Genomic DNA, 20,180 nt, shown 5'->3' on the forward strand with positions numbered 1-20,180 from the left:
TTTCCTTCATTTCTTTTTCATTTATTTCTGATCTCATCTTTATGATTTCTTTCCTGTGCTAACTTTGGGTTTTTTTTGTTCTTCTTTGTCTAATTGCTTTAGGTGTAAGGTTAGGTTGTTATTTGAGATGTTTCTTGTTTCTTATAAGGTAGCTTTTAAAATTACTACATTTTACTGAGTTTACAAGATGAGACTAAAATGTCATGTTTCTTTTTTTGTTGGGGGTAGGAGTTTATTAATGTTATTATTATTATTTTTTTGCTGTGTTGGGTCTTCGTTTCTGTGCGAGCACTATCTCTAGTTGCGGAAAGCGGGGGCCACTCTTCATAGTGTTGTGCAGGCCTCTCTCACTATCGCGGTCTCTCTTGTTGCGTAGCACAGGCTCCAGATGCGCAGGCACAGCAGCCGTGGCTCACGGGCCCAGTTGCCCTGCGGCATGTGGGATCCTCCCAGACCAGGGCTCGAACCCGCGTCTCCTGCATTAGCAGGCAGATTCTCAACCAGTGCGCCACCAGGGAAGCCCTGTCATGTTTCTTCTTCCAGTACTTTAGAAATAAATTCCTTCTTTGAAATGTCTTTCCAATTTATTCTTCATCTGCATAAGTTCATTTATGTTTTCATTTATTTAATCATTCAACAAGTATTATTGAGAATCTACCATGCACAGGGTCCTGGGAGTGCAGCAGTGAGACAATACACATAACGTCCCTACCCTCATGGAACTCCTTTCTAGTTGGAGAGAAACAAGATAAACAAGTAAATAGAATCCTAACCTGTGTTGGGAAAACAGTCAACAGGATGCCACTCCCTGGTCCCGGTGCTCAGGGTCTTCCTACAGGACTGTGTTCTCTGACTTCACTTGTCTCTAATGCATCTTCTCTGCCACTAGACCACAGTCCTAAACTTCTGCCTGATCCAGTCACATTCCTTTTCGAGACCTGCAATGGCTCATCCCACTTGCTGCTCCCTCCCCAGGCCTTGAGTACAGCCTCCAACTGCCTGAAACCTGTTCCTAGAGATGAGGCCTCCCCTCCCACCATGTCATCCCATTTACATGCCAGGTCTCTGTCCACATGCAAGATTGCACACTTTCCCCTCTTCTCTTCATCTTTCTAAATCCAACCCTTTAGTTAAGATCCAACCAGTTTCCTGCATGCCTTGTTTCATTAGAAACCCAGCCCACACTGAGAGCTCCCTTCTCTGACCTCTCACAGCACACACTTTAGCCCTTTACATCATAGACACCCAAACTTGGAAGAAGCATATAGACCTAGCCCAGCATTGAATGCTGTATGGAAAACATAGTTGTAGCCTTTCTAATAGGTGGCCTCAGACAATCACACTCTCTACTAGTATTTTTCAAATAACTAAATTTTCAGTATATAAATATATATATTAATATATATAAATATACACATGTATATTTATATCTTTATATATATATGAATAAGTCTTTATGCTTACAGCTTTCATAAAATCATAAAAGAAAACAAATTTAAAAATTAAATATAAACCAATGACAAACCTAATTTCAACTGATCAATGTTAATTTATTGACACATAATGTTTCACCAAAGCAAAGTGTTTATTCTCATGTAAATGTGATAATGACTACTACTGTCAAGCAGGTTCTCCAGAAAATGCCATCATGTGACCTTACTTAGGTATAAGGCTACCTTTGCCATTTTTTAAATGAAACTGCAACAGTTGCCGTAGTTTTGCACTGAAGAAATCCCCAGTACAAATACAATCCAGGCATTACTTAATTATAGGATAGTGATCTAGGTCATGTGGGGTTTTTATTCACTTAAAATAAAAATTAAAAACTTTAAACATTTTTACAGAAACATATGTGCCTCTTCCAACATGTTTTTGGTTTTCCAGGCATCCAGAGATCCATGTCATATAGTTTTGGGCTGACTTAGGAGTTTATGCTTTGACTCAGCAAATGGCTACTATGTAAAATGGGCTGCCAGGAAGGACAACGTTTAACATTTATCCTATTTTCATCATAGCACCTAACACTGTATATAGCACATGCTAGATGCTAACAGCAGATTTCTTGGATGTATTTTTTCTATTTCTTTCATCATTTCTTCTGGTATGAATTTCCAGAAGTTCATTTACAGACCTCCATAAATCTCCCAGAAAAGCGAGTTAGTGATTTTTCCTTGATTCTGATTTTCTGGACAAATATTTACACGAGCCCCATAAGACCTTTCCACAGACAGCTCCTCACAATGATGAAAGTCAAATTTAAGACAAAAAAGACTGAAAAATGATCAGCATAAGAAAATCAAAATCTAGGTAACCTAAAAGTCAAGCGATAGTTTAAGAATGAGGAATAAACTGTGGTTGTCAGTCAAGGAAAATTTCCTGTTGCTGACAATTATGTGAAGGGCACATCTTTTCAGACTCTTTCCACTTGTCTCCTATGGTGACAGTAACCCTGTTAGCAAGTCAATAAAAAAGAAATTGCCTCCCTATCTTCGAGATTTTCATAGAGGAGTCTGTATTTTTATGTTTTCAGGGGAAAAGAGTAAAAACAAATTCTGTAATACTCAACTAAAGGAGCTGATATCACCTGCAGGCCAGTTTTTTCCTGTATATTTTAACTTTTTCACTACCTTAGTTTCATCAACTAAAGGCTTTATAGTTAATGGAAGGAATGTGTTTTTTTTTTCTTTCTTTAGTTGTCCTCTAAATAGCTGTCTTCCTTTTCAGTTGGTGAACTGATAATAGACTGTGACCAAAGAAAATTGCTCATGGAGCTGTTTTCTTTCACCTGGGTGGTCATCTCCCCAAGCTCCCTCCCCTTTCTCACAATTATCCGCCTGAGTCTGGGTCTTAAAAGTGTTGAGCCTCTAATAATTAGCCCCTTTGTTGTAGACCTTAGTAGTATGCTTTGGGGGTAGCTGGTTAAATGCTCTTTTTCATCTGTATGCCCCAAAGCCTGAAATTTACTAGTGGCAAGCAAGAGTATTTTGCCTCCCAAAGCACAGTCTTGTAAAGAAGATGAGAGAAATTTGTCTGGGGCTAATCACATAGGAATTAGGAATTAGCTTATCAGAATTCTTTATCTCTGTGACAAATACTAAAAAACTGAGTGAAAAGCTAATTAGAGATTTATTGGGGGTTAGGGTATTAATCTGAGAAGAAGGAAAGAATTGCTTTATTAGAGGAAAATTATACCAACTGTGGAGGAGTGCCCTGGAGTGACATTATGGGACAATAGTGGGTAATTGAGAACTAGTTTGCAAGTTTACTTAGGGCTAGTCTTGCTTACAAGTAACTGATATTCATAGCATTTAGGAATGCCTTATGTTTTCATTAGGTCTAAATCTTAAGCTAATTTCAAAAAATCATGCAATTAAATTAAAAATAGTCTATATCATGGGAAAGGAGTATTTGGCTTTTTCTGGGTAACCAAAGGGAAGAATTAGGATCTGTGGTAATATAGGGTCCAGTTTCAGCTCAGTGTAAGAAGAACTTTGGAACAATTAGAACTCTTTAAAACTAGTCTGTTTTCTTCCAAGACTGTGAGCTGTCTCTCAATGGAACTGCTTACATAAGAGGCTGAATGATGTCAACTTTGGACTTAATACTGGTTTTAGGTTTTACCTAGAATGTTCCTTCTGATTTAAGAATGATTATAAATTACGTCTGAATTGAGAAGCCAGTATGTTCTTTAGTTACGTCAAAGGAAAAAAATATATATATATACATCAAAAAAATGTAAGCTAAATTCCCATCTATCTTTAGCACTTTACAGGACCTTTTCACTTCCAGAGTGATGGTCCTCAGGACCATAATAGCTAAAACAATAATAGTTAGTACTAATGCAAAACTCAGTAAGTACAAGACACTAAATGTTCACAACTCACAAAACTCTAGGAAAGATAATATTACAACCCTCCTTCTGCAGATAAGGGAACTGAGCTGCTCTGGTTAAGTGATGTGCTCAAGCTTACAGAGCACATAAATAGGGAAGCCAGCCAACAGTCAAACTATTGTGGGGTCAGAGGCCAGGATTAACAATGACACTGCCCATTAACTAGAATCCTGTTGAGAAGCCACTAGGATAATCTCAGAATATTACTGGATGACCAAACAAATTGAGATTTTAGAACACTGACCTGGGCTGTGCTTACCCTAGTCATCATAAATCTTTATGTTTGTACAGACCAGGAAATTAAATCAATGTCAGAACAGCCTTAAAAGCCAACGACTGTTGCTTTATGACTCCAACGTACTGATGATATCAGCTTCCAGCTGCAATCAAGCAGAGAGGAAGATACCTAAACCAAGTCAAAAACGTTATTTCTTTGTGTAGCATTGGCCATGTATTAGGACATAATCATAAGCTAACAGAATCACAGAATTAGAGGGTTTTAGAGTGGAAGAGGTCTTCAGCATTGTTTCTCCCTTCTCATCACAGAAATGAGGATACTGATTTCTACTGAGAGGATCTTATTTCAGAACCATGCCATGGCCTTATAATTGGTCTTCATGTCCAGTCTTCCTATCATAGCCAAAGGGAATTCTTAATACAACTTGATCATCTCATTCTGCTTCTTTAAACTCCTTCAGATACCCCTCAGACTCAGTCAAAGTCCTTGATTCAAGCACCAGTTCTTTGAAGACCTGGTCCCTGGTTGATTCTAGTCCCAGCTCCTTCTACTTGCTTGTCTTGAACTCTTGACTTCAATCACTCAGGAGTCCACCCCCTTCCCAGAGCATCATACTCTGGCCTCTGAGCCTTTGCACATCCTGTTTCTTTCCTTTTACAGCCCTCTCCCTGGCCTCTCCTGGCTTCCTCCACTTAATCCTTCAGAAAGCAGCTTAATACCTCCTACAGGAAGACAACTCCTACTGGTCATATTTGTTTTGTTTCATTTGTCAAATACCCAACGTAAGCAAGCCTGCCTGTATTGTTTCCCAACCTATAACATATAAAGAATAATTTATTTGTGTGTCTGAACAAGAAGTACAGTTTGAAATTGCACAATAGCAGTGTGACATCCCAAGTAATAATACAGTAAAGAGTCATAGTTTATAAAAAGGGAAACCAACAAGTCAATGAAACAAAGTTTTCTGATATCATTTGGTGTGACTCTGTTGCCTTTACAACATAATCCAGTGATTGACTTAGGTAATTATAAAACTTGAGTCAGCAAGAAATGGCACTTAGGTTTAATGTAGTGTGATTAAGGAGGCAGAAAACTGCAGTAACTTTTAGAATGATTTTCACTGAAAATATTTAAAATAAAATGAGTCAGTGCTTAAAGGAAGGAAAATAGTTTATCAGTTCATTTATATTAAAGATTCAGTTATGGTAGAGTGTGTATGATATAGAGGGAATGGGATAATAGATAGGAGACCCAAGTTCTGGTCTAGTAATTGATGCTAAATAAGTGAGTGACTTGGAGTAAGACGTTTCCATATTGGATTCTTGGAGCTGGTGTAACATCGTGGCTAAAAAACGGGCCATGGGCTCAAATACAATCTCAGCTTCGTTACTTTTAAGCTATGTAGCCTTCAGTTATTTTACTCTCTCTAGGCCTCAGTGTGCTTATTTATAAAATGGAAAGAATAATACATACCTCATAGGCTTACTGTGAAAAACAGATGACATATTGCTTGCAGAAGCACTCAGCAGAGAATATGATTTATCATAAGGGCTCAAGCAGCCATGGTTGTTGTTATAATCATTATAATTATTCACAATGAAGGAGCTACATTAGACGATTCAGGTCTTCTCAAGCACTAAAACTCTGTGGTTCTATGAAGGGCTCATTCCCAAATGATGTCAGATAAATGAGGTTTCACTGTATATTGGGCAAGAAATCAATATGGCCAATTTACAATTGTGCAAAATAACGTAAGGTGAGCGAGCGTGAATTATTCAAAATGTCGATTATACTCAATATATTTCTATTTGATCTTGGAATGCATAGATGCTTTAAAAGAATATCTTCTATCCTTCTCATATTGTGTTTAATGATTAAAATGAGCTTGGCCTTTCTGTGTTCACCAAAGGAAAAGAAATGGAACAATGCTAGATGCTGTATATATGGTATTTCACTTGATCCCTAGTGATTCAGATGAAGTTATCTGGCAACTGACTGGGTAACAGAAAAATCAAACAAGATAATAGTTTTGGGCCAGAAAATGAACATGCCTGGGATCAAGAGCCAACAGCACAGTGTCTCCTCATGACCCTTTTTCAGAGTTTTGGGCAGCTCAGGTCCACGTGTACTTTGAAACCCTAAGAGTGAAAAGAGGACTATCAAGTACTTTTACCACGGCTATCTTAATTTAAAATGGCCTTGCCACAGAAGTGGCGTCTCATTAGAATTTCTTGGCACAATGGCCAAAGCCCAGCACTATAATAGCCTAATTATCTAAATTCTCATTTATCACTCAAGAGTTCTTCCCCACCTACCACACACCTTGTCATGTAAAGAAGATACATATCTTTTTCCTTTTTTCTTCTTTTTCTTAGTGAAGAATTTGTTCAGTGAGATGTTTGAACTGTTCAAAGTAAATGGCACCCCCAAAGCAGATCAGGCAATAGGTGTTTGTGCTGGACTGCAGACATAACGTAACCTGGAAAGGCAGGGCACCTGTGGAGTCCAGGTGTCCACTTACCGCCAAGCCATGGGACTTTGGTAATTCACTGAATCCTTCAGAGCCTTAGTTTCTTCATTTGTAACCTGGGGATAGTCAGAGGGAATTCACTCTGAATCTATTGAGTACGGCTCAAGGCCTTCACTACGTTCACGTGATCATATATTTACGTACATTGTACAAAGACGTCTTAACTGCGGTGAGCCAAGACCGCTGTCTCTTTTCACTCCCACTTTCCCCCATCACATGTTGGGGGACTTTGGAGTAGCCTCGAGCATCTTTGCTGCGTGGCTGAGGGGAAGTTAGGGATACAGTAAAGTTGGATTTAATGACTATATTTATATGGTCTGAGATCATGTCTCTATATTGTGAAGTTATTGCTGGTGTCCTGGTCTAGGAATGACTTCCAAGCACATTTCCACTGCCCATTTTCATCCCTACATTTTCATTTGTATATGAATATTCTTTTTTTCTTAGCAATAGCCTCCAAATTGTATTATCTTCAAGTCCCAGAAAAGCTGGATCTGCCTCTGAGGATAATAACACCTACCTCATGGAGATTAATACAGAAGTTTTTCCCCACTTTCCTTCTTTCCCCTCTTTTACCTTCTTTTTCTTCCTTTCTAAAATCATATAATAATAATGAAGGACCTGAGGATTAACTAATCCAGGACTTTTAAGTGTTTCTCCCAAAACATTTCCGCCCCTCAAATAAAATCATCAGCAGAACCGTGTTACATAAAATAGACTGGTAATTGACAGGACTTATTCGAAGTTTAAACCTTCACTGTTTGGGGAGTAGCCCCAAAGATGTTTTACTATATAGAAGTAATGAGGTATTACCAATCCTTGAAAAATATAAGTTCTTATTCTTCCACTCTTAAGGAAATAAATGCCTTGAAGAACCAGTCATATTGATCACAGACTGAACTTCTGTTGGAAGAATGTGACTTGGCTTTTGATGGTTATTCTTCATACAGGTTTTTCTTTTTGAGAGAGCTGGGCATGGGTGAGAGAAAGTCACAAACTGAACTGAAGAGAAAGGAGGGGTTTGTGTGGGGAATGGAACATGTACTCAGCAGCAATTGGTCTCTTTTTTTGTCTCTGGCCCCAAAGGAAGGACAGCACCAGTCAGGGAGAGAACTGGGTAAGCACCTTACGAAAGAAGCCTCTACCCCAATAACCACAGCAGATATTAAATAGCGGATGAACTCACAAGTAGAGGCAGAAGTGACAAAATTTTTCAGTAGAAAGTAAAAAAAGTGTATACTTTAATACACATCACAATGCTATAAGAATTCACTAATGTATCTGGAAATACTGGACAATGAGATATTCTCTATAAAAATATTTTCCAGAGAACTTAACTATTCAGTGAGCTTTTATGGACTGACTCAGGTGTGCCAGGCACTGTGCTGCCAGGTGGGAATATAGAAAAAAGGAGGACGTGGCTCTTATGTGCATTAAGATAAATCTTATCCAAAAATGTATAACAGGTTTTTCTGCCTTCTTAAATGAGAAAACATTTAAGAGATGAGAAAAGCTTTCTCCTAATGGCCCAGGTGTATCATTATCATGGTCAACTAAATACTTGGCGAGATAATGCATACTTTTCCAGCTTTTTTCCTCTGCTATACGTGGGATCAGTTAAACTCACAATAAAGGCCACAGAAGCTTCTATTGCAGTGTGAATACTTTCATGAAGCAGTTTCAACGTGCCTAGACTAGTGACAGGTAGTTCAAGATTCTGGAATATTTAAAAACGTTGCTTCCCTGCTTCTCAGCTGTGTGCAGGAAAGCTGACATCACTGACCACTAGATCTCTACTGAAGTAGCTTATTTTGAAGTTAGTGACTCCATCATTCATTTCAGAGATGGCTTTGACAGGACCTCAAGCAACAGGAAGTTTTGTAGGTCACACTTTATCATAATAACAGTCTGATGCTTTTGAGGCCTGTCCTGTTACAAAACAAGCCTGCATGTATATAATCCTCACATCTCAAAAGCAATTGGAGAAAGACACTGTCAGAGAAAGTCCTTTATTCTAAATCTAAAGTTAATCCCCTTGCTGTTTCAGTTTTACCAAAACAGTCATGACTTTTATCCATTGATGGATGTTCTCTATTGTCTAAGGGATTAACTGTATTTAAATCTTATTTTAACTTTGAGAGAAGAACTCTAACACCACCAATGTTTTAATCACTACACCAGTGCTTAAATAATGAACTAGGTATAATAATAGATGCTTAGAAAAGATATCCAGGTTATTCTGGCCTTTTGAAATATGAGCCATAAACTATTAAGATCATAGAGTGCTTGGCCAAAATGAAACTTGACTATCATCCCATCAAAATCTTCCTTCCTTAAATGAGAAAATTCATACACCTAAAAGTTCAGTCATAAACAGTCCAAGCCATATGGACAGTAAATTACAGAACCAAAACTCAAAATAAGAACTCTATGTAAAGCAATTATACTCCAATAAAGATGTTAAAAAAAAAGAATTATGACTTTTAATCTAGACATCTTCCCTCTGTATTAGTCTTCCTTACTGCCTTTAATTTGTAGGGGTGCATTATATTTGTTTTTGATTTGGGTTATATAATACTGTAGACACAGCCCTTTCTGCTGTGGGGACAGCTTATCTATTTCATTTTCAAGTTTTAATGCTCATATTATTTAATGGTTTACTTTTCCATCAAATCCAAATGACTTTATTAGGCATTTAAAAATCAGTCATATTGACTCATGCATTAAATTGGATAGATTATAGTAAAACATTTTTTATAGTGAAACATGTTTTAAGCTGTAAAGTAGTATAAAATATAGTTATCTTTTTATTATCTGAATTACCAGGACAGCTTTACTCAAAATGACTGAAGTTTACAAAGGGATTAGCACTTTCTAATCAGAGCCAGATTTGATCTTTTGTTAAAGTTTTGTTTATCTAAAGACAATTGCAGAATTTCCTCACTCCATTTTTCTTTCCTAAGCACACGTGCACACACTGATAGACATAAGAAAAGTCTACTCTTCCTTTCAAGAGACTCTTCCTCAGTGAAACACACCTCCTCACTTTTCTCCAAGTGATGCTTCAGCAATAAAAACAAAATACCCCCCTTTCCAAGATGAGATTAGTATAAGCTGTTCAGCATCATTTAAGAGCAGGGGCTCTGTAGCCAGAATCCCTGTGTTGGAATTCTGGCTCTGCCTTTTTCTAGGTGAACAATCTTGGACGAGCTAACTAATCCTTCTGTGCAGATGGCAGAGACAGAGCCCTGAGGACAAGCCCTGAGAGAATAGCTCCCTCTATAGACCAGGAGAAGAAAAATGACAGTGCAGGACACAGGAAAGGAGTGGTCAGAGGGGCATGAGCAGGCAGACACGTGTAAGAGCACAGAAACTTAGAGAAGAATGGGTTTCCACGAGGGCCTGGCCAACAGTGACTGGGTCTACTTAAATCACAGAGCACGAGGACTTACTTAGTAAAGTCAGTGTGGACATCGGTGGCATTTTTGAAAGTGAGGTGGAAGTGAGGACCTTCTGATTTGAGGGTGTGAAGGTGTACGTGGTGAAGAAGCAGGAGTTCTCCTATAAACAGGACTAGAGGACAACATGCGTCTTTTCTTTTTATTTTCTTTCCCACTACCCAAGATAGAGAAGACAGATTAGATAGTGCAGATTATCAGACATAGAAGATGAAACCAATGGGAAAAAGAGAACAGGAAAATCAAGAAAACAGCCATCTTAAATTACCTAAGGACTCCATGGACTAGCGCGGCGTCGGGAAGGAGCAGGAAAGAAGGATCCCCTCTCCCCTTCCCGCCAAACTCCTGCTCATCCTTTACGACTCGGCTTCAAGTGACTTCACAGATGAAACCTTTCCGACTGCCCTAAACCAAGTTATCCAATCTCTATCTAAAGTGTCTGAGTATTTTGTTCATATATTTTTTTTTTTTTTTCTTTTTGCGGTATGCGGGCCTCTCACTGTTGTGGCCTCTCCCGTTGCGGAGCACAGGCTCCGGATGCGCAGGCCCAGCGGCCATGGCTCACGGGCCCAGCCGCTCCGCGGCATATGGGATCCTCCCAGACCGGGGCACGAACCCGTATCCCCTGCATCGGCAGGCGGACTCTCAACCACTGCGCCACCAGGGAGGCCCCATATATTTTTTATAACAGAAAATTATACACTATTTTATCTCTCAACATGTCTGCCCCATATATTAGATAACAAATTTCTCAGAGCCAGGATCTAAGGTTCATTCATTTTTTTAAACTTATAGTACAAGGCATAGCGCTAGATCTAGTACTATATTAGTAGGTATTTAAAATAAATTGATGAATTAGCCATAGGAAAGGGAAAAGGACCTGTTTAATTCAGAGTTATATTGAAGGAGGGGGATATAGGCCCTAACACACCTTGAGTCAATGTCCTTAGTCTCATTATTGGGACACAGTAAAAATGAGAGTGAGAAGGTTAAAATGGGAATAGGGGATTAAGTAGGTGGAGCAAGAGACAACAGAGGCGACCTCTATAGGATCTAAGTAAGTCATTAACAGGGTTGCTGTGCTCCATTGTACAGAGCTATTAAAATGAGGAAGCATGAGTTTATAGTACGCCTGCTTGGTTTTAGAGGGGTTTTTCTTCCCTCCTCATTGTCTTCTATAACCTAAAAGTAATAATGAATAGAAGGAGAGCTTGTCCAGATGGAGAAAATGGACAATTTGATGTTCTGTGAAGTGATAGGTCAAAGAATAACGAGGAAAGATATTGACATCACCAAGGAATAAGGCAGTCGTGACGACACAGCGGCAAAGAGCTGTAGGAAGTTTTGTAACTAGTATTGCAAAGGTATGGATTGTTGTTTTCTTGAAGGTAGTGCCTTGGAGCCAGTGCAGAGAATGGAGGAATTCGGGAAGGATCAAACAGAAGGCAGAAATGGATGGATGTGGGTTATAGAGAGAGTAGATTTTATTCTGATTTCCAAAAATTTTTTGAAGGACTTGTCAGGTAAGAAAACTATAAGCTATTGTTTTATTAACAGGAGATCAAAACTTGATCCTTTTTTTTTCCCCTTCTAAATTACCCCTTTCCCTTGAGACTTGGACAGGTGAAAGAACGCATTAGAGGATGGTAATGAATAACAACATCTCACACAGAAGTTACATTCGTGGAAAGATCATGACATAATATCAGCATGCAGAATATCTGTTTTTAAACCTCCACTCTCTCTAACCACCACTATTTGTGGTGTGTCAATTATGAGACAATAGTTCCTCAGGGAAATAATGTAGTTTACTCAGGGCATTCATTCAAGCTTAAAAAAAAATCCAAAGAGACAGAGAATGTACCAGGTTAATATTCAGGTGTTAATGAGGACTTAGGTGTTATAAAGCTTACATTGTGCTAATTAAAAATAATTGAACGGTCCTAGAATTAGGGACATTTCACAGGGGAAGGTCTCAAGGCCACTGCGCCTCTTTGGATTTCCAGCTTGGCTGTGTACAAACCTCAGTACTTACCTTAACAGGAATAATTAGATCCTGGGAAAACTAGTTTCTCCAAACAACTGCACTAGAGCCTAGTTGAGATCAGAAAGTCAGTTTCATCGTTTGCAATGACAAATATCTCTTCCCAAAGGAGAAACTTATTTTTGAAAGATAGATTAAGATCAGAGGTGGCTTTGTGATTAGAAGGGATCAGAATAAGGAGGACCCCAGTGACCATTCTGTTCTGAGTACCACCAACCCAAATATGCCCCAGGCCCCTCTCAAGGGCTGAGAACTACTATATTGTGTTTTTTTTTCTGCTATGTCCACGTTTTCCATTAAAGGACTTCTTTATTAATTCAAGGTTAGAGTGTCCAGTAAACCAACCTCCCTTTTTAGCACTTTTGTCACCTGGTTCCTACAGCAAGTTTGTAGTAAGTACTGGGTCACCTCCAATACAAGAGAGCAGGAAAGTGAGGCCATTCATAAATTACCAATACTCAACGTGTCATGTTACAGCATTTTTTAGTAAATGAACCATAAAGTTATGCTTCTTTCCAATTTTATATCAAATCATTGTAAGTGAACTTTTCCTTTTCTGTGCAATCAGGAAAAGACTACTTATGATGTTCCAAAGGTAACCTTTGTGTATGTGTTCATTTTTAACTTGGTTCATCCTTGGCCACTTCAAGCAATCCGTATGCTCTAGAAGGTAGTAACAGGAGGGAGGTATACCACATGCTTAATTGCCTTTCTCAAAGCATGAAACCTAGAAAGGGGCTAGGAGAGCCTTCCCCAGCTCAGCAGCATCATGAAGATCTAGAGAGCTGTTGCTTTGTACTATTCAGAGCACCCAGCATAAGACCTTGCACAGAGTGCACCAAAAGCAACTATTTTACCAGGAGGATATTCTTTCTTAGTACTGATGTTCAGGAACATGGTGGAGAGTCCTCCTCCACGTCACCTCTAGGAAAGTTGGAAGAGCTCAGAGGTGGAGGTGAGGAGAGGTTGGCCCAGTCAGCTGGCAACGGTATGTCTGTATTAGTTTCCTAGAGGTACTGTAACAAAGTAACAAACAGGATGACTTAAGGGAAATTTATTGCCTCACGATTTTGAGGCTAGAAATCTGAAGTCTAGGTGTCTGCCTGGTTGGTCCTTCTATGGGCTGTGAGGGAGAATCTGTTCCATACTTCTCTCCTAGCTTCTGGTAGCCTCAGGCATCCTTTAGTTGTGGTTGGCAGTATCCCTGTTGTTTATATTGTCTTCCTATTGTAGGTGTCTGTCTCTGTGTCCAAATTTCCCCTTTTTATAAGGATACCAGTCTGGTTGGATTAGGGGCCACCCTAACGAGCTTATCTTAACTTAATCACCTTCAAATACCTTATTTCCAAATAAAGGTTCGAACTTCAACACCTATTAGGGGGATACATTTCAACCCATAGCAGTGTCCTTCTTGAATCATCACTATTTATGTGAAAATTGAAGCCATGGCACAAATCACAGATATGTGCTTCCCTCTCTTTTCCCAGGGACTTTAATGTTCTAATCATGTATGTGTGCATGATTAGCTTCCATGTCCCCTTGGAATGGTCTCCTAGTTGTTATTAACTTTCCTAACCTATTGTCCACACAGTTGCCAGGAGATACTTCTTAAACACAAAATTGATGATGTTACTACCTTATTTTAGCCTATGGTTACAGAGTAAATACAAACACCTTAGCATGCCAGTTAAGGCCTTTATTGTCATAAATGGAAGATAATATTATACACTTAGGAGCTGTGATAACAATTTTTAAAGGGGAAATCTTAATAGAGTTGATAACATAAAATATTATACATCAAAAGCTACATATTCAAGGTGTAAGGCAAAAAACAAGGAAGACAGATATGATGGAACACAGATTTTAGTTTTGATTTTATCATAGCCAATTTAAGTCAATGGAAAAATGCTGACAATAAATAAATGGGCAAAAGGCATAACTACATACCTCACAAAACAGTTTTAAAAACTCTCCAATGTATATGTGAAAATAAATTTTCCAATCAAAAAATACAAATCAAACAATAATAAAAGCTTTTTTTTGGCCAAGTAAGAAACTATTTTTTTCTTTTTATTTTGTTTTAAATCCGTCTAACCAGTGCTGGTAAAGATGCATTAACGGACAAAGTTGTTATTACGTTCTCAAGACTCTAAAAATTGACCGTCAGATTTACAGCTTATTTCCTGGTGGCAGACAGTGAGGGGAGTAACAAGTCCCTGATAACAGCTAATAAAACCTGGCTATTAGGTATCCTGGATTCTGACTATTTACATTAACTTCTCATACCCTTGAAGGAGGTCTAGAAAAGAGGAGAGGGGCCTCGCATTCCAAAAGAATGAAATGCAAACTCCCCAAATTTACTTCTGGAGCTAGGGAAACCGGAGGTTCTTTTTTTTCTTCTTCTTCTTTTTTTTTTTTTTTTTTGGTTACTTTTTCAGAATTAATACAAGGAGTATAGATGCTTTTTTTTTTTCTTTTTTTGACCATGAGATATGTGGGATCTTAGTTCCCCAACCAGGGATTGAACGCGCACCCCCTGCATTGGACGCGCAGAGTCTTAACCACTGGACCACTAGGGAATTCCCCTATAAATTCCTTTTATAATCAGAAATTACCCCATTAAAAACAATAAAGATAACTGTCTCACATATCCTAACAAAAATTCCCTCACTTGTACTTAGCAATCTCTATCATTTTTTTTCTATTTTTTCCTTTCACTGTTCAAACTCCTACAATAGTGTGGTCAACATCCACCCCATTCCACCAGCTAGTTCCTTTTCTTATAATCTGGTTTCTACAAGTACCACCACCCTGAAATATTTAAAAAGTCACCCAAATCTGCTCACTAAATGTATTACCACTTCCCCTAGCTGATTTCCATTCTGTTTTTCTGTGACAATTCAAAGTATTGAGAGTTATCCTTTTCCTTGGGGGTAGCTCCTTCTTTATACTCTGTTCTTACCCTAAATATTCCTTAAGTGATGCTTTATTTCCCAGCACATTAGGCCTGTTTCACATCTTTGCTTTTAAACCCTTTGCTTTTCTCTCTGCCAATGAGTTGGCATCTTTCATTAATCAACAACACTGGGAGTACATTAGGTGCTTAATAATATTTGTTCTTTAAATAGAGCAATCATATTATTTATATATAGTTGCGATAAGCAGAATAATCCTCTCCCCACCAAACGTGTCTATATCCTAAGCCATGGAGCCTGTGAATATATTGGTTTATATGGCAAAAGAGACTATGGTTAAGTTAAGGACCTTCTTGTGAAGAGACTATCCCAGATTATCTGGGTGAGCTTGATGCAGTCAGAGCTCCTTAAAATACAGAGAGGTGACAAGGCAAGCAGAGAATCAGAGCGGAGTGTGAGAGAGACTCCACCAGCCACATCTGGCTTCGAAGATGAAGAAATAGGAAAATGAGCCAAGGAATACAGGTGGATTCTGGAAGCTGGAAAAGGCAAGAAAGTGGATTTCCCCCCTAGAATTTTCAGAAGGAGCACACCCCTACCCACACTTTGAATTTAGCTCAGTGAAACCCACTTTGAACATCTGACCTCTAGAACTGTGAGATAATACATTTGTTTCAACCTGCTAAGTATTTGGTTATTTGTTACAGCAGCCCGGTGAAACTAATACAATAGTACTTTGTCATTTTCCATTGTACCCAATATGATGTCACACAGACAATATTCAATATTTAATGAAAATTAATAAGATACTTAGGATTTGTCACTTTCTGGATTTTTACATGCTATGAAATTCAGTCTGATGTGTTCATTCATAATATTTTTGAATATCTGAGATTTATTTAAGAATATGTGGAATAATATAAGACCTTTTATTTGGGGCTAGGAGTTGCAACAGAGAAAAATTACTTTTCCAGTAAATCAATGGACTTGATGAGTCTATTTATTTTGCCATCAGCCCAATTGCCTTTCTGTTCTCCAGTAGTCTACTAGAAAAGCTCGATTATTGACAATGGCACAGATCCTTCTCTTTCTTCAGTGGCTGCTGGCTTAGCCCCTTCTGCCCTGTCAACTCCCTGGGGCTTGATATGCACAAATTGTGCAGCCCAGCTAGGACTCCGCTGGGTACAGAGTTAACTGGCTGAGGCATGCAGGCTAAATACTTCGGTTAGCTCCTTCTGTGCATTAAAATTTCCATACGCTTAATGCTTTTTAGTTTACAAAGTGTGTGATTTCATTTAATCTTCACAATAACTTGGTGGAAGAGGTATTATTGTCTTCATTTTACAGTTGAGAAAACTGAAAGTTAAGGGGAGTTTCCAGGTAGTAAATGACAGAAAGGAGATTTGAACAAAAATCTCTTAATTCCTAATTCAGTTATAAAACTAATGCAATTTTACTATGTACAGCTGTTCTTGCCATTTTACCTCAGTGCCTTTACTCCAGACATGTATTTTGCAAGTGTACTTTTAATGATAACATAACTTATGCATGTTATAAAGTAATGTGGAAAACACAGAGAAGTATGAAGTTTTAAATCATCCTTAATCTTACTACTCAAAGATAACCACAGTTACTGTTTGAGTGTATTCCTTTCCAAATATTTTTCTGTGCATTCATCCAAGTATATTTCTTTCAACATGTATTTTTATTTAGAGTTTTGTATCTCATTCCATTTTTATTATTCTGAGTGAAGTGAGGTGGCATTCTAGCCTTATGTTATTGGATTGGCCAAAAAGTTCATTTGGTTAGTCAATGTGCTTTTCCATAAAGTTCTTCGTGAAAATGAAAAATGTGTCTTTTATTTTTACTTAAAACAGAACAAAATTTTTGGCCAACCCAATGTTTACAGTTGTACTGTATTGCCTTTCAGTGACCTACTTTTCCTATTTATACTAAAATATAAATAAAGAATTAGTCCACCTTTCTTGAGTTACCTTTTTTTTTTCAAGACTAGAGCCATGCTTCTAACATGTGGTCAGGACCAGCAGCATCAGCATCACTTGGGAGCTTGTTAGAACTGCAAATTCTCTACTGAGTCAGAATCTTCCGGGTGAGACCCAGGAATCCCTGTCTTAACAAGCTCTCCAGGTGATTTTTCACACATGATAAAGTTTGGACTAAAGTTTTGGTTTTCCATTTGTGTTGATGAGGCAGAAGCAGCTAATAAACCTGTTATAGGTTAAAGACAAGCAGAATAGTTGTCACACTTTGAAGAAAAAGAAAGAGCTTCTTGCTTACCCAGATTTCCCTTATCCACGTGCTTTCAACTCTACTCTTAATTACTTGGGTTAAAGTCCAAAGACCTCTTTAAAATGCTTATATGCTTACTTAGAAATGCAGTAGTTACCTATACTTACTATCATCCAATTGTGCTTTCATTCGCATATACTTCTCCTAGTGAGCCAACTAATCATTTATCAAAATCAGAACAGGATGAAGGGTAGGCACATTTTAAGTTTCATTCTGACAGCTTTTCTTAAACATCTACCATGTTAGATCAATATAGAGTAGAAAAGAAAAATACATTTTCTACACCCTGCCCTCACGACAATTCACAATCTTGTTAGGAAATAAAAATTTCCTATATGGTTTAATTAACAGCGGTCAATCAAGTCCTAAATTGACTAGTATTACAGTATGTGAGATGAGCAATGTATGCCCTGGACTATACAGAAAGATGGACGTATTTATTAGGGAAGGTCTCCTTAAGAAAGGAGGAATGTCAGTGGTGCCTAAATAATAATAATTATATTAACGATAAACAGTCCACCTATTAACTACTACACCTGTGATACCTATTCCCCAGATAAGGCTGAATGAGATTAGGTATCTTTGTCAATGTTATATAAATCGTACTTCGTGGAGTCAGAATTTAAACTCAGATCTGTTTGACAGGAACCCTGTTTCTTACCACTTCTGCCTTCATAGTTAGCTCTGACTGAGAAGTTTTACGGATTGAGAAAGAGGCCTGTAGAAAACCACAAGTAGAGGAGGCAACCCCAGAAAGGGTGAGCATGAGTTAAACAAGTTTCTGTGTCAGATTCACCTGAGCAGAGAGCAAGGTTGATACTGGCGAGTTGCTAAAACCAAAAGAGATCTGTAAGGACTATGGAAGGTCTTGCATGCTTAGATGGTGATCTGGGATATACAATCAGAGATGCTGAAGAGCCACTACACATTTTTTAAACATAATGAAAGTAATGTTTTGGGATATTGCATAAAAAAGCATAATTGGGTGGGAAGTGAAGAGATATTTGGATAGAACAATCAATTAATAGGTTGATTGTTGTAAATCAGATACCAGATGATAAGGAAAATGACTGGGGTGCTGGCAGTGGGGAAAGAGAATGATTATTAAATATTACAAAACAAAGGTGAAAGTTTTTAATGGTAGACTGGCTGAAGGGACAATTGGAAAACCTAAGAATTTGAACCTGACGTTCTGGGTGATTTTGAACTGTACACAAAAATTGTAATAATCTGAAGAAGGATTGTCAAAAATTAATAAGGCAGTTGGTTTTTTTCAGAGACTGAGTTTAAGTCATCTTTGTTGCTTCCTAACTACATCCACCCACCTAGTCTCCATGTTCTGTTGATCTTAAATCCCATCTACTTTATCCTGCCTTGTTTGCTTTATCCTTTCTCATAATCTTCTATACCTCTGGCCATCTTTCAATAGGCCTATAGGCCTGTTGCTGTAGCAGTTATAACCAACATGCTCTCATTACTCACTTCTCTAAGAGCTATTGATTTGCTACAAGGAACTTTCTTTCTAAAACCTACGTCAAATTATGGCATCTTTCTGCTGAAAGTTTAAAAATATTTCTTCAGTCTTTTATTGCATTATTTCATTTGGTATGGCATTCAGAATTAGAGCGACCATAGTTTATTATCCAAATAAGACAACTGGGAGATTGAAAGTGGCATATTAATAATTACACTCAGACAAACGGTGTATGGGCTGTGCTTAACTTTCTAGCCACATCCTCTCCTGACAGCACTTCTTGCATGAGCAATGCACGAGTACTGAGTGAACAGTCCCTACTCCAAAGGTCGCCAATCTGTGTTGTTCACAGCTGTGCTTGTGTTGCCTAACCTACTGCTCAGCACATCATATGGGCTCAATAACTATTTGCAGAAGGAAGGAAGGAAGGAAGGAAGTGAGAAGCAAGCCTTGAGTAAATCAAAGAGTTTATGAACTGTTTTAGTCTCCTGTGTTGTCTTTGTTGAAATGAAATAGAATTTAAAGTCTAGCATCCTTGGGAAGAGGAAACCATGGAAAGCCAAAGGGAAGCACAGAGAACATGGGAGAGGAAAGTAGAAAAGGGAGGTCCCAGAATCAGACCTCCTACTTCATAGCTTAGCTAAGGACAGATGCTAGGAGTATTGAATTCAAGGGCACTTTACCAAAAGACTCTGCTTATCAGATAGATAGATTTTTACCAGAAATAGTCCTTAGTTTTGTAAAGAGGTCTGTCAAATTCATCGTATATGTCAATGTAGAGCTATTAAAAAAAAGTTTTCACAATAGTGTTTTAGAAGTTCCAGCTATAAAGGAGATATGTAAATGTCCATTTTGCACTTCTGAAGACAGGTGCAGTCTCTGTGAGAAAAGAAAATGTGTTAGGAGAATGGGAACAAAAAGGAAAATGATGAAAAAGAACCTACAATCAAATTACATAAATGTCAGTTTTCTACAAAAACTAGATTTGATGTAATTAAAGCACACCTGTAACAAATAAAATGAAACAGAGACATATCTTTCCATTTTCCTGAAATAAAGGAAGATTAGAAATCACGTGGTATTTGTGGGAGATTTATACTAAATATGCAAAAAAAAAGTGCCCCTGTGTGTGTGTGAGAGAGAGAGAGAGAGAGAAAGAGAGAGAGAGAGAGAGAGAAAGAGAGAGAGAGAGAGATTTTCTCTGATTTTCTCTGATCTCTTAGCTGATAGCCCAACAGTACAGCCAATATTCATGGCCTTTCAGTAAAGTCCCTTACAGTAAGGAGATGATATCTATAAATAAGTATAAATTAGTTTTC

The 20,180-nt window shown here is 38.1% G+C and overlaps 1 protein-coding gene across 1 annotated transcript in view; it reads left to right on the forward strand.

The window, feature by feature from the left end:
• CNTNAP2 (contactin associated protein 2) overlaps positions 1–20,180 on the forward strand; it is a gene marked incomplete at both ends in the record, with an annotated part of 1,080,529 nt that overhangs the window by 714,591 nt on the left and 345,758 nt on the right. The window lies entirely within an intron of this gene.

The sequence above is a fragment of the Mesoplodon bidens genome (assembly GCF_964165515.1).
Source record: "Mesoplodon bidens genome assembly, chromosome: 9".
Taxonomy (NCBI): domain Eukaryota; kingdom Metazoa; phylum Chordata; class Mammalia; order Artiodactyla; family Ziphiidae; genus Mesoplodon; species Mesoplodon bidens.